Source organism: Hippopotamus amphibius, chromosome 17 (genome assembly GCF_030028045.1).
Source record: "Hippopotamus amphibius kiboko isolate mHipAmp2 chromosome 17, mHipAmp2.hap2, whole genome shotgun sequence".
NCBI classification, from domain to species: domain Eukaryota; kingdom Metazoa; phylum Chordata; class Mammalia; order Artiodactyla; family Hippopotamidae; genus Hippopotamus; species Hippopotamus amphibius.
The window spans coordinates 4,208,070-4,230,315 of NC_080202.1; positions in this window are offsets into that span (position 1 = coordinate 4,208,070).

The window sequence follows — 22,246 nt, forward strand, 5'->3', positions numbered from 1 at the left end:
AGCCGTTAAATACGGGAGAATCTCAGAACAGCACTGTGCCAGGAAGATTCACCAAGCACCAGTGTGGAGAATGGTTCAGGCCAAGGGGCTCCTTGCCTTCATGTTGCCTGAGGTGGACATTGTTAGTGCTGGCCTAGCACACCATCCCCACCTCTTCTGGTATCAGAAGTCCTCGTCCCCGCCGGGAACAATTTTCACACGGTGAGGAAACGTGAAAAGTACCCCCATTGCAGGTCTGGGAAGAGTAAAGCCCACCTCTGGCCATAAATTCTCATCTAGGAGCAAACATTTCTCCCAAGTCAGCATGATTAGAGTCTTCCCTTTTGCTTCTCTGCCAAAACTATTAAGAAACTCTTCCATCATCAAAAAATCTACAAAAAATAAGTGCTGGAGAGGGTTTGGAGAAAAGGGAGCCCTCCTATCCTGTCGGTGGGAATGTAAATTGGTGCAGCCACTATGGAGAACAGAATGGAGGTTCCTTAAAAAACTAAACATAGAGCTACCATATGATCCTGCAATCCCACTCCTGGGCGTATATCCGGAGAAAACCACAATTAGAAAAGACACATGCACCCCAATGTTCACTGCAGCACCATTCACAATAGCCAGGACGTGGAAGCAACCTGAATGTCCATCGACAGATGAATGGATAAAAAAGATGTGGTCCATATACACAATGGAATATTACTCAGCCATAAAAGAGAATGAAATAATGCCATTTGCAGCGACATGGATGGACCTAGAGACTGTCATACTGAGTGAAGTAAGTCAGACAGAGACAAATATCATATGTGTAATGTAAAAATATGGTACAAATGAACCTATGTACAAAACAGAAATAGAGTCACAGATGTAGAAAACAAATTTATGATTACCAGGGAGGGAGGGGAGGGATAAACTGGGAGTAGATAACTAACAAGGACCTGCTGTACAGCACAGGGAACTCTACTCAATACTCTGTAATGACCTATATGGGGAAAAAAAAAATCTTTAAAAGAGGGGATATATGTATACGTATCACTGATTCACTGTGCTGTACAGCAGAAACTAACACAACGTTGTAAATCAACTATACTCCAATAAAAATTAATTTAAAAACGTAAAAGAAACTTTTCCAGCTGGAACTGCTAAGGAGATACTTGTGATGCTGGGGGCCACAGCGGCCACTGGCACTGCACAGTGCAGAGGATGTCCTGGTCAACAAGCTCAACCCAAGTCCTTACAAGCGGTAATTTCTAAGATTTAGTGGCAAAGGCAGGAGGCCCAGCACTGAGTCTGAGAGTGGAAATGCTCTGCATGAGAAAATGGGAAGAATTTGTTTTTGTGTTTCTTACTGCCTGCTTTAAAAGACAGCAGAGGGGAATCAGGGCAAGAGAAAATGCAGCAACGGGGACCTCACTTTTGAACTTGGAAACTGAACTGGAGTCAGAAAGAAAACTGAATTTGAAAATGGAATGAACCGGAAGAGGTCAGTGCAGCATGAAGAAAGGTCAGTCTGATGCAAGACAGGAAGGCCATTCGAGGATGAGGCCAGCTCTTGAGGAGATAAGAAGCTAAGCTCTCGGGGAAGTCTCAGAAAAGTCCCTCTCAGGGACTTTCCACAAGTTGTGAGAAGCAGGGTTCAGGCCAGTCTTTTCTCGAGTAAGGGGTATTATAATCCTGTGAATTTACAGGAACGTGTCAAGGTTTAGTGGAAAGAACACTGGCCTCAGGGTGAGAAGGCCTGGCTCCAGCATGAACTTTGTTCTATGTCAAGTTGTCTGAACTTTCTAACTCAATTTCCTTCCCTACAAAAGGATGGATTTGGACTGAAGGAGTTTAAATATCCCTTTTCAGTTTTAAAACACCACTATGTGTGGTTACAAACAAGCTGTGGGATGCCGGCATGGGACAGAAAATAAAGTGGAATCTATGAAGATGCACATTTCATAGGGGGCGAGAGGGCCGTTTTGTGGCTTTCTTCCAATTAGTCTGGAAAGATGCAGGAATAAGATCTTTATGAAAGTTCAAGCTGTTCAACAGAGGCAGGAACCCTGTAGGGCTGGACAACAGCCCCAATCAATAGGGCCTGTTTCATTACACAGACACAGAGAAATATGCTTTCATGCCTTAACTTTGCAACACAGCTTTAGGGCAAGGCATGCCTTTCCCAGGGAACTGAGCCGCAGGGATTCAGCAGCCTTCCAAGTTCGCACCTGCTGAGGGTCAACGCTGGGATTCCCGTCCTGGTGATCTGCGTCCAGAGGCTCTTTCCTGAACTAGTGCATCACTGGGTCATACAGTGGTGGATGGGTGAATGGCAATGTCGCTTTCCACACACGTGCACCTTCTGTCTACCACGCGAGCCTCCGAGCATCCCCTTATGGGGGTAGGACCAGGGTTATGGTCCCTATTGTGCAGTTGAAGAAATGGAAAAATCTGCCCACACCTCGTAGAGGAAGCTCCAGGACCCAAATCCAGACTTTCTGATAACAAAGCGGTCTCCTGCGTGGGCACATACCAGGGTTGTAAACAAATGCGATAAAAGCTTCCAGATGTGCTTTGAAGAAGCTGAGATTTGGGTATCCCGAGTTCTCCAAACTGGAGGAGCTGAGAAGGACTTGCCTGTCCCGAGGGTGTGGATCAAAAGTGCCACCATGTACACAATGACATCTTCCCACTCACTCCCGCTCTAGAAAGACGCTGTGGAATATAACTGAGTAGGAACCAGCAGCTTCTGTCATCATCTCCCGCCAGCATCTCTCTCCTTTTCAAACCCAGAATTCATAGGGCATCCTGAGTTCTTGGGGCAGGACCAGCACGCTGAGAGCGGATGGGCAAAGATGACCTGCAGGAGTGCGTATGGGTGGCTCAGCCGCTGGTGGGGCTTGGCAGTGCCAGGGGTGGGGGCAACACACAGGCTCGCACGTGCAAACACGGCCACCCTGGCCGACCCTCAGCAGTGCCCTGTCTCCACCGTGTCTGCCTGGGGATAGACGTGCCTGCCTCACCGCCACCTTCCAACCAGCGTTCTGTGCTGACCTTGACTCAGCTGTTGTGATGAGACCAAAATACCAGCCAGCTTTCCAAGTCCTCAGATTAAGGGCCACTCACTGCCTCTGTCTGACATCAGGAACATGATACACGGCTACCCTAATTTTAGCCATGGTTATCAACTCTAGTTTGTGTAAATTCAGCTGGATGATGTCAGCAGTGGCGGATTTAGCTCCCTGGCACTCATCGGGGTTTTTAGAAGGAACGGCTGTACCTAAGAGACCACTTGAAAACTGCTGGAGCAACAGCTGATTCTAGTGCTGATCTGCATCTTCCTGATGATTGCAGAGGTTGGGGGGTGGGACTGATTCTAAGGCTGAACCAGAGAAAATACAGGATGAGCCTGGAGTGTCATGTAGTGCCAGAAAGCAATGAAGGGCAGATAGATGATTGATAGATAGATAGATAGATAGATAGATAGACAGATAGATAGATAGTAGATAATAATAGAAAGATGATAGATAGATACATAGATAGATAAATGATAGATAGATAGATAGATAGATAGATAGATAGATAGATAGATGGTAGATAATAATAGAAAGATGATAGATAGATAAATAGATACATAGATGACAGACAGATAGATACATAGATACATAGATACATAGATAGGTACATAGATAATATATGACAGGTCAAAAAGACATGGGAGTTAACCCAAAAAAGAGCCCAACAGCCAAGCTGGAACAAGATGAACAACAAAATAAATGATAGTATTTAGTGCTGGATTATAACCCAAAGAATAAAATAAATATCCACAAGTCCACACTAATATAAAGGACCAGGTGAATAAATGAACAACTAGAGGAGGAAGAATATTCGTTACAGAAGAATTCCAACTGATAAATGTAGAAGGAACGAGGGAATTAAAATGTCACCATTAGAATACCACAGTAATGATTACTGCAGGCAAGAGCCACTGGTGAATGCTAAAGTTAGTGCGCGAAACTTTAAGAATATGATGTGCGTAACCTCCAAGTTATTCCTGTTGTATTTGTTAATTACTGTGGTGGTTTTAACTTATGTCTGCAAATGACCTAGGACTCCTCCTGCCAGGAGGTGGGACTTCATCCCCACCCCTTGAAGCTGAGCTGGATTTAGTGACTTCTTCTGATAAATAGCATATAGAAAGGGAAAATAATGATTTATAGTGCAGAACCTGGCAAACACCATCTTTAGCAAGTTAGCAAATGTAACATCACTAACTATGTCACATTGATACCATGTACTTCCTGATGAGTAGACACTGACTCCATAACATTATCCCCCTGAAATCTATAACCCCAGTGTCATCATCAGAAAACATGAGACACACCTAAACTGAGGGATATTCTACAAAATACCTGAAGCGTACTCTTCGAAAATGCTGACATGAAGAACAAGAAAAGATGAAGAAACCGTCACAGATGGGGGAGACCAAAGAAACATGACACTTAAGCGTAATGTCGTATCCCAGATGGGATCCAGAAATAGAAAAAGAATATTGGTGGCAGAACTGGTGAAACCCTGATGAAGGATTAATTTAGTTAATGATGTTGTACCTACCATGGTTATATAAGATGATAAGATTAGGGGAAGCTGGGTGAAGAATGTGATGAAACTCCCTGTAACCTCTTTGAAATCTTCTGTTAATCTAAAATTATTTCAAAAAAATTTTTTCTTAATGACAAGCATGCTTGAATTAATTTAAAGAATTTTAGCTATGTGATGAATGTAAGAAACACCCAAAACAAAGTGTCACAGAATAAAAAAATTATACACACACACACTATATATATGTATGTATATATATGAACATACATATTAGGTAAGTTTGAGCAAAAAGAAAAACAACAAAGTGACGTTACCATTAGCATTAAATGCAGGGCAAAATGCGTTGAAGGGGAAATAATTCATTTCAGTTTGGTAATAATTATCACCTCCAATAAAGATATAATTGCATGAAACTTTATCCATCGAGTGAACTGTCTTCTCAAAATATAAAGTAAAAATTCTTGTAAGTGTAGACAGCATTAACAGAAATATGAATGCTGATGACTTTAACACACCACATTTGGTCAAGTAGACATAACAGGCATAATTGGATAATAAGAGAAATAAGGTTGATTTACTAGATATGTCAAACTTTTTAACCAACAGAGAATACATATTCTTTACAAAACCCCAGGGGGAATTTAAAAGTTGATCATAATCTACAATAGAAAAAAACCTTCAAAGATTTCTAAAAGGAAAAGAATGTACAGGCTATCTTATGTGGTTACAATGCAGTAAAACTAGAAATGGACAAAACTTAAAACAACAGCAGCAACAAAATCTTATACTTAGAAATAGAGGAAAAAAGAACCTAACATTGTCCTACAAATAGTGTGCAAAGAGGATAATAAGAATTCAATGACAGAACATTTAAGCGAAAACAAAACTGAGAACATTACACATAAAACCTCAGAATTTAGTCAAAACCATAGTCAGAGGCAAATTATAGATTAAATGCTTTCATTGCAAAAAACAAGGAAAACTAAATTAAATGATTAAGTCAATAAGATGAAAGTCGGGCAATAAAACTAACAACAAAATGCGGGAGAAAGAAATTAATACAGGAGAAAAAGATGGCGGCGAAGTAGAGAGACGTGGAGTGCATCCCTCTCCACAGATGCATTGGGAATGCACGGAAGGACGCAGTCATTCCCACAGAGAACCAGCTGAACACCAGCAGACGGCCTCGGACACCAGAAAGGGCTGCAGGGAGCCCGACATAGCCGGTAGGGAGGCATCTACGAGGGCTCAAAGAGGGTGAAGCGGCGGAGCTGTGGCAGACGGGAGGGAGTGAGAAACATACGGAGGGTCCGCAGCGCAGCTCAGCGTTCCCGGACCGAGACATCGATCCGCGGCTGAACGGAGGGTCCAGGAGCGGGAGCGTGGGAACCGGAGAGCTGGTTCAGGGGGAGAAACATTGTTGCCGGTAGGGTGACGGACCGAGAGGTCAGGAGGGAGGAGGTCCGCGGAGAGGAGTGCCGATCCCTGAGAGCTGCCCGGCCATGATGGCGGCTGGAGGCTGCAGGCTCCCGGGCGGGGGGGAGGAGCCGCGCGCATAGCCTCTCTCTCTCTTTCTGCGCCTCTGCAACAGGCAGCGGAGAGACGCCCTGCGGGGCCACATAAGGCGCTCAGGGATAACAAGCACCCTCAGGCGCTCGGGCGGGGCTAGATTAAAACTCCTTGCAACGCCAGCAGCAGGGAGGCTGCCGAGAGAAAAAAAAAAAAAAAAAAACCAGCATCAAAAAGAAAAAACCCCGAGAGAGGCCCAACTCTAAGACTTTCTGTGTACGCCTGAGCCACCAGCGCTCTCTGCAACAGGCACCTCCAAGCCTGACTGAAGCAACAGTGCGCCACTGCTCACTCCCTCCCAGGAGAAGGAGCCACTATTGCACCCTCTCCCTCCCCACACACCGAGGCTTACAGACGAACAATAAAGGAACCTCTGCTGGTCACAGAATAACACAAAAAAAAAAAAAAAAAACCCAAGGCAAGGAAAAGGACACTTACAGCTGAGACGCTAAGGAAACAGAAATAGTAGTATCAATACCTATTGAACTGGTCCATTCGGGGATCAGTTCTGGATTTTTTTTTTTTTTTTTTCTTTTTTCCTTTCTCTTTTTTTTTTTTTTTTTTTTTTTTTTGCCTTTTAAAATACTTCTATATCTAGCTAAGTTTTTGGTAGTACGGACAAAATATCTTTCATACTTTCCTTTCATCCCTTTCTTTTATACACTTCTATTCCTTTCTTTTTCTTTGCATATTTCCAACCACATTACGCTCTTCTGTTCCCCTTTCTTCCAGCCATTTTAAGTGTATTTTATCTTAACATACTTATAAGCAACACTATCGGTCTGCTCAGACTCCTTGCTCTATTCTCCAGATGATGCACTGCCTTGGTATTAATATTAGGCTTTTGTCTTTATCTTAGTTCTTAGTACAGTTGTCTAATTACATTCTGAGAATCTCCATTCTCTCTGGTGGTACTCCAGCTCATTTCTATATTTGATCCTAGCTTACAAAATCTCCCTGGATTGATGTTTGTATGTGTAGGGTGTTATTTGTTGTTTGTTTGCTTTTGCTTTTGTCTCTGATTTGTTCTGTTTCAGTTGTCAATTTCTGCTGGGTTTCTCTCTGAATATCTGATAGCACACTGGGGTTCTGTCAGGTCTTTCTAGAGCCTTATGTCCTAACGGATTCAATAATTGTGTGTCTTATACGTGTATGTGTTTCCTAGACTGAATATTCGTCTAATCCAATACTTGGACATTAGTCTGAGGCTTGGACAGTCTTCTATAAACACCTCTATCACCAGGACAAGCAACCCCAAAAGCTTGGACAACCATGAGGAAACAAAGAAACACCATGCAGGCAAAGGAGCAGGAAAAAACCCCACAAGACCAAATAAATGAGGAGGAAATAGGAAAAATGCCTGAAAAAGAATTTAGAGTAATGATAGTAAAAATGATACAAAATCTCGATAACAAATTAGAGAAAGTACAAGAAACAGTTCATAAGAACTCAGAAAAACAAACAGCAATGGATAACAAAATAACTGAAATTAAAAATACTCTAGATGCTCTAACCAGCAGAATGACTGAGGCAGAAGAACGAATAAGTGAGTTGGAAGATAGAATGGAAGAAATAAACGCCACAGAGCAGGAAAAAGATAAAAAAATAAAAAGACTAGAAGACAGCCTCAGAGACCTCAGTGATAACCTTAAACGTACCAACATTCGAATTATAGGCATCCCAGAAGAAGAAGAAAACAAGAAAGGGTCTGTGAAAATATTTGAAGAGGTTCTAGTGGAAAACTTCCCCAACATGGGAAAGGAAATAATGAACCAAGTCCAAGAAGCACAGAGAGTCCCATACAGAATAAACCCAAGGAGAAATACACCAAGACACATATTAATCAAACTAACGACAATTCAACACAAAGAAAAAATATTAAAAGCAGCAAGAGAAAAGCAACAAACAACATATAAGGGAAAACCCATCAGGATAACAGCTGACCTTTCTACAGAAACTCTGCAGGCCAGAAGGGAATGGCAGGATATACTGAAAGTCCTGAAAGAGAGAAACCTACAGCCAAGAATACTTTACCCAGCAAGAATCTCATTCAGATTTGAGGGAGAAATCAAAAGCTTTCCAGACAGGCAAAAGTTAAGAGAATTCAGCACCACCAAACCAGCCTTACAACAAGTGCTAAAGGAACTTCTCTAAGTAGGAAACACAAGAAAAGGAAAACACCTACAAATACAAACCCAAAACAATTCAGAAAATGGTAATTGGAACACACATGTCAATAATCACTTTAAATGTAAATGGATTAAATGCTCCAACCAAAAGACACAGACTGGCTGAATGGATCCAAAAACAAGACCCTTCTATATGCTGCCTACAAGAAACCCACTTCAGACCAAGGGATACATATAGACTGAAAGTGAAGGGATGGAAAAAGATATTCCATGCAAATGGAAGTCAAAAGAAAGCTGGAGTAGCAATACTCATATCAGACAAATTAGACTTGAAAGTAAAGACTATTACAAGAGACAAGGAAGGGCACTACATAATGATCAAGGGATCCATCCAAGAAGAACATATCACAATGGTAAATATCTATGCCCCCAATATAGGAGCGCCTCAATACATAAGGCAAATGCTAACAGCTATAAAAGGGGACATCGACAGTAACACAATTATAGTGGGAGACTTGAACACCCCACTTACATCAATGGACAGATCATCCAAACAGAAAATAAATAAAGACACACAAGCTTTAAATGACACATTAGACCATCTCGACTTAATTGATATTTATAGGACATTCCATCCAAAAACGACAGACTACACTTTCTTCTCAAGTGCACACGGAACATTTTCCAGGATAGATCACATCTTGGGTCACAAATCAAACCTCAGCAAATTCAAGAAAATTGAAATCATATCAAGCATCTTCTCAGACCACAACGCCATGAGACTAGATATCAATTACAGGAAAAAAACTGCAAAAAATACAAACACATGGAGGCTAAACAATTCACTATTAAACAACCAAGGAATCACTACAGAAATCAAAGAGGAAATCAAAAAGTATCTAGAAACAAATGACAACGAAAACACAACAACCCAAAACCTATGGGACGCAGCAAAAGCAGTTCTAAGAGGGAAGTTTATAGCAATACAGTCCTACCTTAAGAAACAAGAAAATGATCGAATAAACAACCTAACCTTACACCTCAAACAACTAGAGAAAGAAGAACAAAGAAACCCCAAAGTGAGCAGAAGGAAAGAAATCATAAAGATCAGAGCAGAAATAAATGAAAAAGAAAGGAAAGAAACCATAAGAAAAATAAATAAAACTAAAAGCTGGTTCTTTGAGAAGATTAACAAAATTGATAAACCATTAGCCAGACTCATCAAGAAAAAAAGAGAGAAGATGCAAATCAACAGAATTAGAAATGAAAAAGGAGAAGTCACAACGGACACCTCAGAAATACAAAACATCATGAGAGACTACTACAAGCAACTATATGCCAATCAATTGGATAACCTGGAAGAAATGGATACATTCTTAGAAAAATACAATCTTCCAAGACTGAACCAGGAAGAAATAGAAACCATGAACAGACCAATCACAAGTACAGAAATTGAGGCAGTGATTAAAAATCTCCCAACACACAAAAGCCCAGGACCAGATGGATTCACAGGCGAATTCTATCAAACATTTCGAGAAGAGTTAACACCTATCCTTCTCAAACTCTTCCAAAATATTGCAGAAGGCGGAGCACTCCCAAACTCATTCTATGAGGCTACCATCACCCTGATACCAAAACCAGGCAAAGATGTCACAAAAAAAGAAAACTACAGACCAATATCACTGATGAATATAGATGCAAAAATCCTCAACAAAATACTAGCTAACAGACTGCAACAGCACATTAAAAAAATCATACACCACGATCAAGTGGGGTTTATCCCTGGGATGCAAGGATTCTTCAATATACGCAAATCAATCAACGTGATACATCATATCAACAAATTGAAGGATAAAAACCATATGATCATTTCAATAGATGCAGAAAAAGCTTTTGACAAAGTTCAACATCCATTTATGATAAAAGCTCTCCAGAAAATGGGCATAGAAGGAAATTACCTCAACATCATAAAAGCCATATATGACAAACCAAAAGCCAACATTGTTCTCAATGGAGAAAAACTGGAAGAATTCCCTCTAAGAACAGGAACAAGACAAGGGTGTCCACTCTCACCACTGTTATTCAACATAGTTTTGGAAGTGTTAGCCACAGCAATCAGAGAAGAAAAAGAAATTAAAGGAATCCAAATTGGAAAAGAAGAAGTAAAATTATCACTCTTTGCAGATGACATGATACTATATATAGAAAACCCTAAAGACTCTACCAGAAAACTGCTAGCACTCATTGATGAGTTTAGTAAAGTAGCAGGATACAAAATTAATGCACAGAAATCTCTTGCATTCCTATACACTAACAACGGAAGAGCAGAAAGAGAAATTAAGGAAACTCTCCCATTCACCATTGCAACCAAAAGAATAAAATACCTAGGAATAAACCTGCCTAAGGAGGCAAAAGATCTGTATGCAGAAAACTTTAAGACATTGATGAAAGAAATCAAAGAGGACATAAACAGATGGAGGGATATACCATGTTCCTGGATTGGAAGAATCAACATCGTGAAAATGACTGTACTACCCAAAGCAATTTACAGATTCAATGCAATCCCGATCAGATTACCAATGGCATTTTTCACAGAACTAGAGCAAGAAATCTTACGATTTGTATGGAAACGCAAAAGACCCCGAATAGCCAAAGCAATCTTGAGAAGGAAAAATGGAGTTGGTGGAATCAGGCTTCCTGACTTCAAACTATACTACAAGGCCATAGTGATCAAGACAGTATGGTACTGGCACAAAAATAGAAAGGAAGATCAATGGAACAGAATAGAGAACTCAGAAGTAAGCCCAAACACATATGGGCACCTTATCTTTGACAAAGGAGGCACGAGTATACAATGGAAAAAAGACAGCCTCTTCAATAAGTGGTGCTGGGAAAATTGGACAGCAACATGTAAAAGAATGAAATTAGAACACTTCCTAACACCATACACAAAAATAAACTCCAAATGGATTAAAGACCTACATGTAAGGCCAGACACTATCAAACTCCTAGAGGAAAACATAGGCAGAACACTCTTTGACATCCATCAAAGCAACATCCTTTTTGACCCACCTCCTAGAATCATGGAAATAAAATCAAGAATCAACGAATGGGACCTCATGAAACTTAAAAGCTTTTGCACAGCAAAAGAAACCATAAACAAGACTAAAAGGCAACCCTCAGAATGGGAAAAAATAATTGCCTATGAAACAACGGACAAAGGATTAACCTCCAAAATATACAAGCAGCTCATGCAGCTTCATACCAAAAAAGCAAATAACCCAATCCACAAATGGGCAGAAGACCTAAATAGACATTTCTCCAAAGAAGACATACAGATGGCCAACAAACACATGAAAAGATGCTCAACATCACTCATCATCAGAGAAATGCAAGTCAAAGCCACAATGAGGTATCACCTCACACCAATCAGAATGGCCATCATCACAAAGTCTGGAAACAACAAATGTTGGAGAGGGTGTGGAGAAAAGGGAACTCTCCTGCACTGTTGGTGGGACTGTAAGTTGGTACAGCCACTATGGAAAACAATTTGGAGGTTCCTTAAAAAACTACAAATAGAACTACCATATGATCCAGTCATCCCACTCCTGGGCATATACCCAAAGAAAACCATAATCCCAAAAGAAACTTGTACCATCATGTTTATTGCAGCACTCTTTACAATAGCCAGGACATGGAAGCAACCTAAATGCCCATCAACAAATGAATGGATACAGAAGATGTGGCATATATATACAATGGAATATTACTCAGCTATAAAAAGGGATGAGATGGAGCTATATGTAATGAGGTGGATAGAACTACAATCTGTCATACAGAGTGAAGTAAGTCAGAAAGAGAAAGACAAATATTGTATGCTAACTCACATATACGGAATCTAAAAATGGTACTGATGAACTCAGTGACAAGAACAGGGAAGCAGATACAGAGAATGGACTGGAGAACTCGAGGTATGGGAGGGGGTGGGGGGTGAAGGGGAAACTGAGAAGAAGCGGGAGAGTAGTACAGACATATATATACTACCAACTGTAAAATAGTCAGTGGGAAGTTGTTGTATAACAAAGGGAGTCCAACTCGAGGATGGAAGATGCCTTAGAGGACTGGGGCAGGGAGGGTGGGGGGGAACCGAGGGGGGGCGTCAAGGAAGGGAGGGAATATGGGGATATGTGTATAAAAACAGTTGATTGAACCTGGTGTACCCCCCAAAAAAATAAAATAAAATAATAATAAAAAATAAAAAAATAAAAAAATAAAAAAAAAAAAAAAGAAATTAATACAGAAAATAATTTTATAAAAAATAAATGAGGGACTCCCCTGGTGGTGCAGTGGTTAAGAACCCGCCTGCCAATGCAGGGCACACAGGTTCCAGCCCTGGTCCGGGAGGATCCCACATGCCGTGGAGCAACTAAGCCCATGCGCCACAACTACTGAGCCCGTGTCCCACAACTACTGAAGCCCATGCACCTAGAAACCCGTGCTCCACAGCAAGAGAAGCCACCACAATGAGAAGCCTGTGCACCCCAAAAGAGCAGCCCCCACTCACCGTGACTAGAGAAAGCCCGCGAGCAGCAACGAAGACCCAACAAAGTCAATAAAAAACCAATCAATCAAATTTATTAAAAAAAGTAAATGCAATCAATAATTTAGGGCTAGTTTTTTTTAAAAAGTAAGTAAAATCGGTAAAGCTCTGCTTATTCTAATCCAAAACTGAAAAAGAAGAAATATATTACTAGTAAGAAAGAGGAAGTAGCCGTAGGAAAAAATATAGAACACATTTTAAATATTAAAATCTAAATAAAATGAATAACATACTGAAAAAAAGATTAAAATAATTGATTTGGGAAGTGGAACACATACTAAAAAAAGAAAAAAAATTAAAGCTCAGTGAAACAGACGTGAAAAAAGAAACCATACATCATGAAAATTTACTCAAGGAAAAGCTGAAACATAGAAAACAAGCTTATGGTTACCAAAGGGGAAGAGGGTCGGGGAGGGATAAATTAGGAGTTTGGGATGAACAGATACACACTACTATATGTAAAAGAGAAAACCAACAAGGACCTAATGTATAGCACGGGAACTATACTCAATATTTTGCAATAACCTATAAGGGAAAAGAATCTGATAAATAAAACTGAATCACTGTGCTGAATCACCTGAAAATAACACAACTTTGTAAATCAACTATACTTCAAGAAAAAAGAAAAAAAGTTGAAAACTTAGCCAGACCACAAATACAATTACGGAACATATACACTATATATACATATACACTATATATATATATAATATTTACATCCATCCAGAAGGAAGGAGAGAGAAGAATTCAGTATTACCTGTTCTTATTTACCAGTGCATTTTTAATCAGGAATATATGTGGAAACTATTGAGATGATCACAACAGCTTTTCTTTGGGGGCATTAAATTGATACATTTCCCAACTGTGGACTATGAAACTGCTTCCTTACAGTATTTTTGTCTCTGAGAATCACTCATGCTATTGTGTGTATCGGTAGTTCATTCATTCTGATGGCTGAGTGATGTTCAGTTCTGGAAGTGGAACTCAGTTCAGTTCAGTCCAACCCAATTCAATTCCACTCTATTTTATTCTATAGAATGCAAGTCGATGCTAGGATATACCACAGGCTGTTTATCCCGTCTGCAGTAAACGGACGTTTGTGGGTCTTTCCCCTCCCAGTTTTGGGTTTATACAAATAAAGCTTCTATACACATTCTTGTACAAGAAATTCTCAGAGTTGTGACCTCTTCTTCCAGGTTAGGTCCTAGAAGCAGAGCCTGATACCTGGATTCTGGGGGAGAGAATTTATTTCAGGCATGCTCTCAGGAGAACCCTATAAGGGAGGGAAGAAGCAGAGTAAGGACGCGGTCTCGGGTCAAGTCTTGGATTACCCTTGAGTCAAGGGTGCTGGCCTTCTGCACCTTGTATCAGTCATCTGTTGTGCTGACCCCTTCTGAAGGTGGGGGTATCACTTCTTGAATGGAGTGGAGGTGGCACCTATCAGCTGAGGACAATTCTCTTGAGACGCAGCAGCTGTGAGTCATCGGCCACCGATACTAACAGCAGATGCGGGCGGAGATCCTTGACCTGGTAAAGTCTTCTTGGGGACGTATGATTTGACATCTCTTGGGTAAACACCTCAGAGGCAAATTGCTGGGTCACAGTTTAGATGTATGACTTCAAATATATTTTCTGAATTAGTTTTACCACTTTACACCCCCACCAGTAAGCATCAGAGTTTCAGTTGCTTCACCTCTTCACCAGCATACGTGGTTGACAGTCATTTTAATATTAACTAGTGGTTATAAAGTGGTATCCCACGGCAGGTTTAATTTGTATTTTCCCGATGATCTTATACGCCTTCTTTTGAGATGTTTTCTTCATGGCTTTTGCCCATTTTTAAATCGGAGTGTCTTATTATTAACAGTTAATAATTCTACATGTCTTTGTGATATTGAAAGTATCATGAATATTTTCTCCTAATCTGTGGCTTTCTTAATGGCGTCTTTTTACCAGCAGGTTTAATTCTGATGCATTCATATTATAAATTATTTATGGTTAATGCTTTCTACATCTTCTTAAAGAAATCACTGCTTACCCCCAAAAGTCATAAAGACATTCTACATTTTGTGCTACAACATTTAGAGTTTAATATAGGTTAAGTCTACGATCCATTTTAAATTAACTTATGTGTATGGTATGAATAAGATGTGAAAGTTCATTTTTCTCCCCCACAGGAATAGCCAGGTATTCCAGCGTTCTTTGCTAAAAAGACCTTTCATCCCCACTGAAATGATTTGGTACCTTGTCAAAAACAATTGACTGCATGAGGGTCTATTTCTGGACTCTATTCTGTTCTGGGGATCCTTTTCACACCAACACCGCCCTGTCTTAATATCACCACTTTACATTTCAAAATCAGCTACTTGAAGTCCTCCAACTCTTTTTCTGTTTCGGACTTGTCTGGGTTATTAAAGGTCTCTTTCACTTTCATAAAATTTTAGAATCACTTGTCAACTTACACACACACATACACACGCATGCACACAAAAGCCTGTTGTGATTTTGATTTTCACTGTAATGAATGTATGGATAATTTTGAGGGGGAAAAAACACCTTAACAATATTGATATTTCCAAACCATGAGTGACTCATATGTGTCCATTATTTAGATCTTCTTTAATGTCTCTCAATTTCTTTAACATGTTTTCTCATTTTAGGTGTACAAGTTTTGCCTGTATTTTGTTAAAGATACCTCTAAATACTTTCTATTTTAGGGCAATTGTAAATGGTATGGGTTTTTTTGTTGTTGTTGTTGCTGGTAAGTAGAAATATAATTTATTTTAGTATATTGACTTCGTTTCCAGTGACGATGCTACATATCAATTGTAGCCGTTGCTTTTTTTCTTTTTTTTTAGGATTTTCTACATAGACAATAAATTCATTTGTGAATAAAGACAACTTTACTTCCTTGTATCCAACGTGTGTGCGTTTTATTTTTCTTGCTTTATGGCACTGGCTAAAACCGCCAACACAATGTTGAGTACAAGTGATGCATGTGGCTGTTCTTGCCTTGTTCCTGATCTTTGGGAGAAAACATCCCAAGTGTCACCGTTGAGTATGATACTAGCTGTAGGTTTTGCAAAAATATCCTTTACCATACTGGAGAAGCTTCCATCCATTTCTAGTTTACTGCACTTACAAAAGATCACATATGAGTGTTTTGGCAAATTTATTTTCTTTATGTCTATCAAGATGAACTGATAGGTTTTTCCATTTATTCGGTTAATGTGATCAATTGCACTGATTGATTTTCAGTTGTGAAAGTGGCTGTGTACTTCTAGAGTGAACCCATATGGTATTATCCTTTTCATACACTGCTGGTTTTATTAGCTAACATTAAATTGAAGATTTCTGTTTCACGTTCATAAGTGATTTTGGTCACCGTTGTTATTGGTTGGCTTTAGTACTTGCATGACGCTGGACTCATAAAATGAATTGGGACGCATTCCTCCCGCCTCCATTTTTTAAGAATTCATGTAAGATTGATATGACTTTTTCCTTAAATGTTTGATACAAATGGAGTTTCTTTTGGGGGGGAAGTTCTTTGACGATTAATTAAATATCTTTAATAGAGTTAAAACTATTCAGGTTTTCTATTTCTTCCTGAGTCAGTTTTGGTAAGGTGTGTCTTTTAAAAAAAATGTCTATTTCATTTAGGTAATTATTTATATTGGCACAAAATTGTCCATAATTTGCTCATAATATCTTTGTTAACATCTCCAGGTTCTGTAAAAACATCACCCTATTCTGATATTGATTATTTGTGTCTTCTCTACTTTTTCTTGATTAGTCTTCTCTAATTTATTGATTGATAATTACTGATATAATCTAATCTTTTCAAAGAACCAAGTTCTGTATTTTTTCTATTTTATTGATGTCTGTCTTTATTATTTGATTCTTAGTGATTATTTAGGGTGCAATTTGTTCTCCTTTGCATAGTTTTTTAAGATGGGGGGCGGAGTCAAGATGGCGGAGTGGGAAGACGCAGAGATCGTGTCTCCCCAAAAATAGATCAGTTGCCAGAGTCCGGCAGGGGACTTGAGGCTGAAAGAGACTGAAGGAACCCCGGAGCAACCGGGTAAGAGCTGGGGGAAGTCGGGGGTGGGGGGGAGGGAGGGGAAGCCGGAAGGGACTGGCACTGGGGGGGGGTGGCTGTCTGAGGGGGGAGGTTCCTGCCTGGAGGGACCGTTGGGGGCTGGGGAGATAAGGGAAACCCCAACTGGGTTTCTCCCGCCCAGGAGGCCAGGAGGCCTGCTGAGCTCCCCGGCTTGGGAGGCTGCTAGGCTCCCCAGCGGGGTCTTCCACCCTCCAGGGCCCCCTCCGGGATGCCTGGATCCTGGGGGTGTGGGAAGGAGGGAGGATGGGAGAGGAGGTGGAGAGGCAGACAGATGGGGGTGGGGGCTTTGAGATCCAGGGACAGGGAGGAGAGAGGGCATTTCGCCTGCCCGCTTGGCCAGGGAGGCCGACTGGGCTCCCAGGCCTGGTCCTTCGCTCTCTGGGCCCTGCTCTGGCACGTGGGTCCTGGGGGCATGGGGGGGAGGGGGACAAGGGGAGGGAGAGAGGCAGACAGTGGGGGTGGGAAGGGATTTCTCCAGGTCAGAATAGGGGAGGCGCCGCCAGGTATTTCTTCCGTGCTGGTCCTCCACCTTCCAAGGCCCCTCCAGGCTGTTGGTCCTAAAAGTACAGGAGGGAAGTGGTAGGGGGAGAAGAAGAGAGGCGGAAGCGGGGAGGGACCCTCTGGGATCAGAGGATCGAGGGAGGAGTGGAAGACATTTATGCTACCCACTGGCCCCAGAAGCCTGCTGGGCTCTGGGGCCTGGTCTCCAACTCTCCAGGGTCCCCTCCCAGATGCACTGGTCCTGGGGGCATTGGAGCATGGCAGGGGAAGGGGAAGAGAGGCAGACCAGTGGTGGGACGTTCCAGGAGCAGAGGACAAGGGGAGGTGCAGAGGACCAGGGGAGGTGCGGAGGACCTTTCCCCACCCCACTTGGGCCCAGCGGGCCTGCTGGGCTCCCGAGTCTGGTCCCTCAGTCTCTCTGACTGAGTGGGTCCTACAGGTGTGGGAGGGAGGGCAGAGAGGGGAAGAGGAAGAGAGGCAGACAGTGGTGGGGGGGACCTTGCAAGACTGGAGAATCAGGGGAGATGCTGCAGGAAATCTCCCTACCCACTTGGCACTGGGAGGCCTGTGGTACCCCCAGGCCTGGTCTTTTGGTCCTCCAGGGGCCCCTCTAGGTCTCACTGGTCCTGGGGGTGTAGAAGGAAAGCAGGGGAGAAGAAGAGAGGTGGGCAGGGGAGGGAGCCTTCTGGGATTGGAGGATCAAGGGAGGCGGGGAAGGTATTTCCCCTGCCCACTAGCCCTGGGAAGCCTGCTAGGCTCACGGACCTGATCTTTCATACTCCAAGGCCCCCTCCAGCTGCTTGGGACCTAGGAGACTGGGGGGTGGGTGAGAGGAAGAGAGGCAGACAGCAACCCTACCAGACTGGGAGATCTGGGGGAAGTGCTGCAGGCGTTACCCTAGCCCAGTTGGCCCTAGAAAGCCTGTTGGGCATCAGAGTCTGGTCTCCTGCCTTCCAGTGCCCCCTCCAGCTGTGAGGGTCTAGGGCAATAGGAGAGGGGGTGAGGAAGAAGAGAACCCAAGGGAGAGTGACCCTCCGAGACTGGAGGACTAGGGGAGGTACCTAGCATTTCTCCCACCAGCTCGGGCCCTGCTGGGTACCTGGATCTGGGCCTTTGCCCCCAGGACCAGAGGCATTCCTGGGCCCCTCTGCCTCATTGGGCCTAAGCCCCATTCCCCACCACCCCCAGGGCCTTTTCTAAGCATAGGCCCTGCCCCTTCTAACACTCCTCACCCCCCTGCTATCAGCCCTTCTCTAAGCCCCACCCCCACAGCCAAGTCCTTTTCTGTTTTTTTTTTCTTCCCATCTCCTCACTTCAGCTATTGCAGTTGTTTTACCTTCCAGTTGTTGCTCCATCTATTTTTTTTTTAATTTTTTTCTAACACATCTGTTAGTTTCCTATTCTTATTTTTTACTTGCTATTGTTCTGCTGTTCTCCTACTTTTTTTTTTTTTTCATTTTCCTGCTCCACATGGCTTGTGGGATCTTGATTCACAAGCCCAGGGTCAGGACTGAGCTCCCGAAGTGGGAGCTCTGAGTCCAAAACATTGGACTAACAGCGAAACGCAGTTCCCAGGGAATATTCATCAGAGTGAGGTCTCCCAGAGGTTCTCACCTCAACACCAAGACCCAGCTATACTCAACAGCCTACTAACTCCAGTGCTTGCAACCTCAGGCCAAACACCCAGTGGGACAGGAACACAATCCCACCCATCCAAAGTGAGGGGAAAATGAGATGACAAAAAATATGTCACAGATGAAGGAACAAGATAAAAATACACAAGACCAAATAAATGAAGAGGAAATAGGAAAAATGCCTGAAAAAGAATTCAGAGTAATGATAGTAAAGATGATACAAAACCTCAATAACAAAATAGAGAAAATACAAGAAACTGTTAATAAGGACTCAAAAGAACTAAAGAGCAAACAAATGGACAACAAAATAACCAAAATTAAAAATACTCTAGATGGTATAAACAGCAGAATAACTGAGGCAGAAGAACAAATAAGTGAGTTGGAAGATAGAATGGGGGAAATAACTGCCACAGAGCCGGAAAGAGAAAAAAGAATAAAAAGAATGGAAGACAGTTTCAGAGACCTTGGTGACAACATTAAGTGCACCAACATTCGAAACATAGGCATCCCAGAAGAAGAAAAAAAGAAAGGGTCTGAGAAAATATTTGAAGAGGTTATAGTGGAAAAGTTCCCCAACATGGGAAAGGAAATAATTAATCAAGTCCAAGAAGCATAGAGAGTCCCATACAGAATAAACCGAAGGAGAAATACACCAAGGCACATATTAATCAAACTAACAAAAATTAAACACAAAGAAAAAATATTAAAAACAGCAAGAGAAAAGAAACAAATAACACATAAGGGAAAACGCATAAGGATAACAGTTGATCTTTCTGCAGAAACTCTGTAGGCCAGCAGGGAATGGCAGGATATACTGAAAGTCCTGAAAGAGAAAAACCTACAGCCAAGAATACTCTATCCAGCAAGAATCTCACTCAGATCTGACGGAGAAATCAAAAGCTTTACAGACAAGCAAAAGTTAGGAGAATTCAGCACCACCAAACCAGCCTTCCAACAATTGCTAAAGGAACTTTTCTAAGTAGGAAACACAAGAGAAGGAAAAGACCTACAAAAAAACCCAAAACAATTAAGAAAATGGTAATCGGAACACATAGGTCAATAATCACCTTAAATGTAAATGGATTAAATGCTCCAACCAAAAGACACAGACTGGCTGAATGGATACAAAAACAAGACCCTAACCCTATGCTGTCTACAAGAAACCCACTTCAGACCAAGGGACACATATAGACTGAAAGGAAGGGGATGGAAAAAGATATTCCATGCAAATGGAAGTCAAAAGAAAGCTGGAGTAGCAATACTCATATCAGACAAATTAGACTTTAAAGTAAAGACTATTACAAGAGACAAGGAAGGACACTATATAATGATCAAGGGATCAATCCAAGAACAAGATATAACAATTGTAAATATCTATGCACCCAACATAGGAGCACCTCAATACATAAGGCAAATGCTAACAGCCATAAAAGGGGAAATCGACAGTAACACAATAATAGTAGGAGACTTTAATACCCCACTTACATCAATGGACATCCAAACAGAAAATAAATAAGGAAACACAAGCTTTAAATGACACATTAGACCATCTCGCTTAATTGATATTTATAGGACATTCCATCCAAAAACTACAGAATACACTTTCTTCTCAAGTGCACATGGAACATTCTCCAGGATAGATCACACCTTGGGTCACAAATCAAGTCTCCGTAAATTTTCTCTGACCACAATGCCATGAGGCTAGATATCAATTACAGGAAAAAAACTGTAAAAAATACAAACACATGGAGACTAAACAATACACTATTAGACAACTAATAAATCACTGAAGAAATCAAAGAGAAAATCAAAAAATACCTAGAAAGAAATGACAATGAAAACAAAACAACCCAAAACCTATGGGACGCAGCAAAATCAGTTCTAAGAGGGAAGTTAATAGCAATACAGTCCTACCTCAAGAAACAAGAAAAATATCGAATAAACAACCTAAACTTACACCTAAAACAATTAGAGAGAGGATAAAAAGAACCCCAAAGTGAGCAGAAGGAAAGAAATCATAAAGATCAGATCGGAAATAAATGAAAAAGACAGGAAGGAAACAATAGCAAAGATCAATAAAACTAAAAGCTGGTTCTTTGAGAAGATAAACAAAATTGATAAACCATTAGCCAGACTCATCAAGAAAAAAAGGGAGAAGATGCAAATCAACAGAATTAGAAATGAAAAAAGAGAAGTAACAACGGACACCACAGAAATACAAAAGATCATGAGAGACTACTACAAGCAACTACATGCCAAGAAATTGGATAACCTGGAAGAAATGGCTACATTCTTAGAAAAGTTCAATCTTCCAAGACTGAGCTAGGAAGAAATAGAAAATATGAACAGACTAATCACAAGTATGGAAATTGAGATTGTGATTAAAAATCTCCCAACAAATAAAGCCCAGGGCCAGATGGATTCCCAGAAGAATTCTATCAAACATTTAGAGAAAAGCTAACACCTATCCTTCTCAAACTCTTCCAAAATATAGCAGAAAGAGGAACACTCCCAAACTCATTCTAGGAGGCCACCATCACCCTGATACTAAAACCAGGCAAGATGTCACAAAAAAAGAAAATTACAGGGCAATATCACTGATGAATATCAGTGCAAAAATCCTCAACAAAATACTAGCTAACAGAACCCAACAGCACATTAAAAAGATCATACACCATAATCAAGTGGGGTTTATCCCTGGAATGCAAGGATTCTTCAATATACGCAAATCAATCAATGTGATACATCATATTAACAAACTGAAGGATAAAAACCATATAATAATCTCAATAGATGCAGAAAAAGCTTTTGACAAAATTCAACATCCATTTATGATAAAAAAAAACTCTCCAGAAAATGGGCATAGAAGGAAATTACTTCAACATAATAGAAGCCATATATGAAAAACCAACAGCCAACATCATTCTAAATGGTGAGAAACTGAAAGCATTCTCTCTAAGAACAGGAACAAGACAAGGGTGCCCACTCTCACCATTATTATTCAACATAGTTTTGGAAGTTTAAACCACAGCAATTAGAGAATAAAATGAAATAAAAGGAATCCAAGTTGGAAAAGAAGTAAAATTGTCATTCTTTGCAGATGACATGATATTATACATAGAAA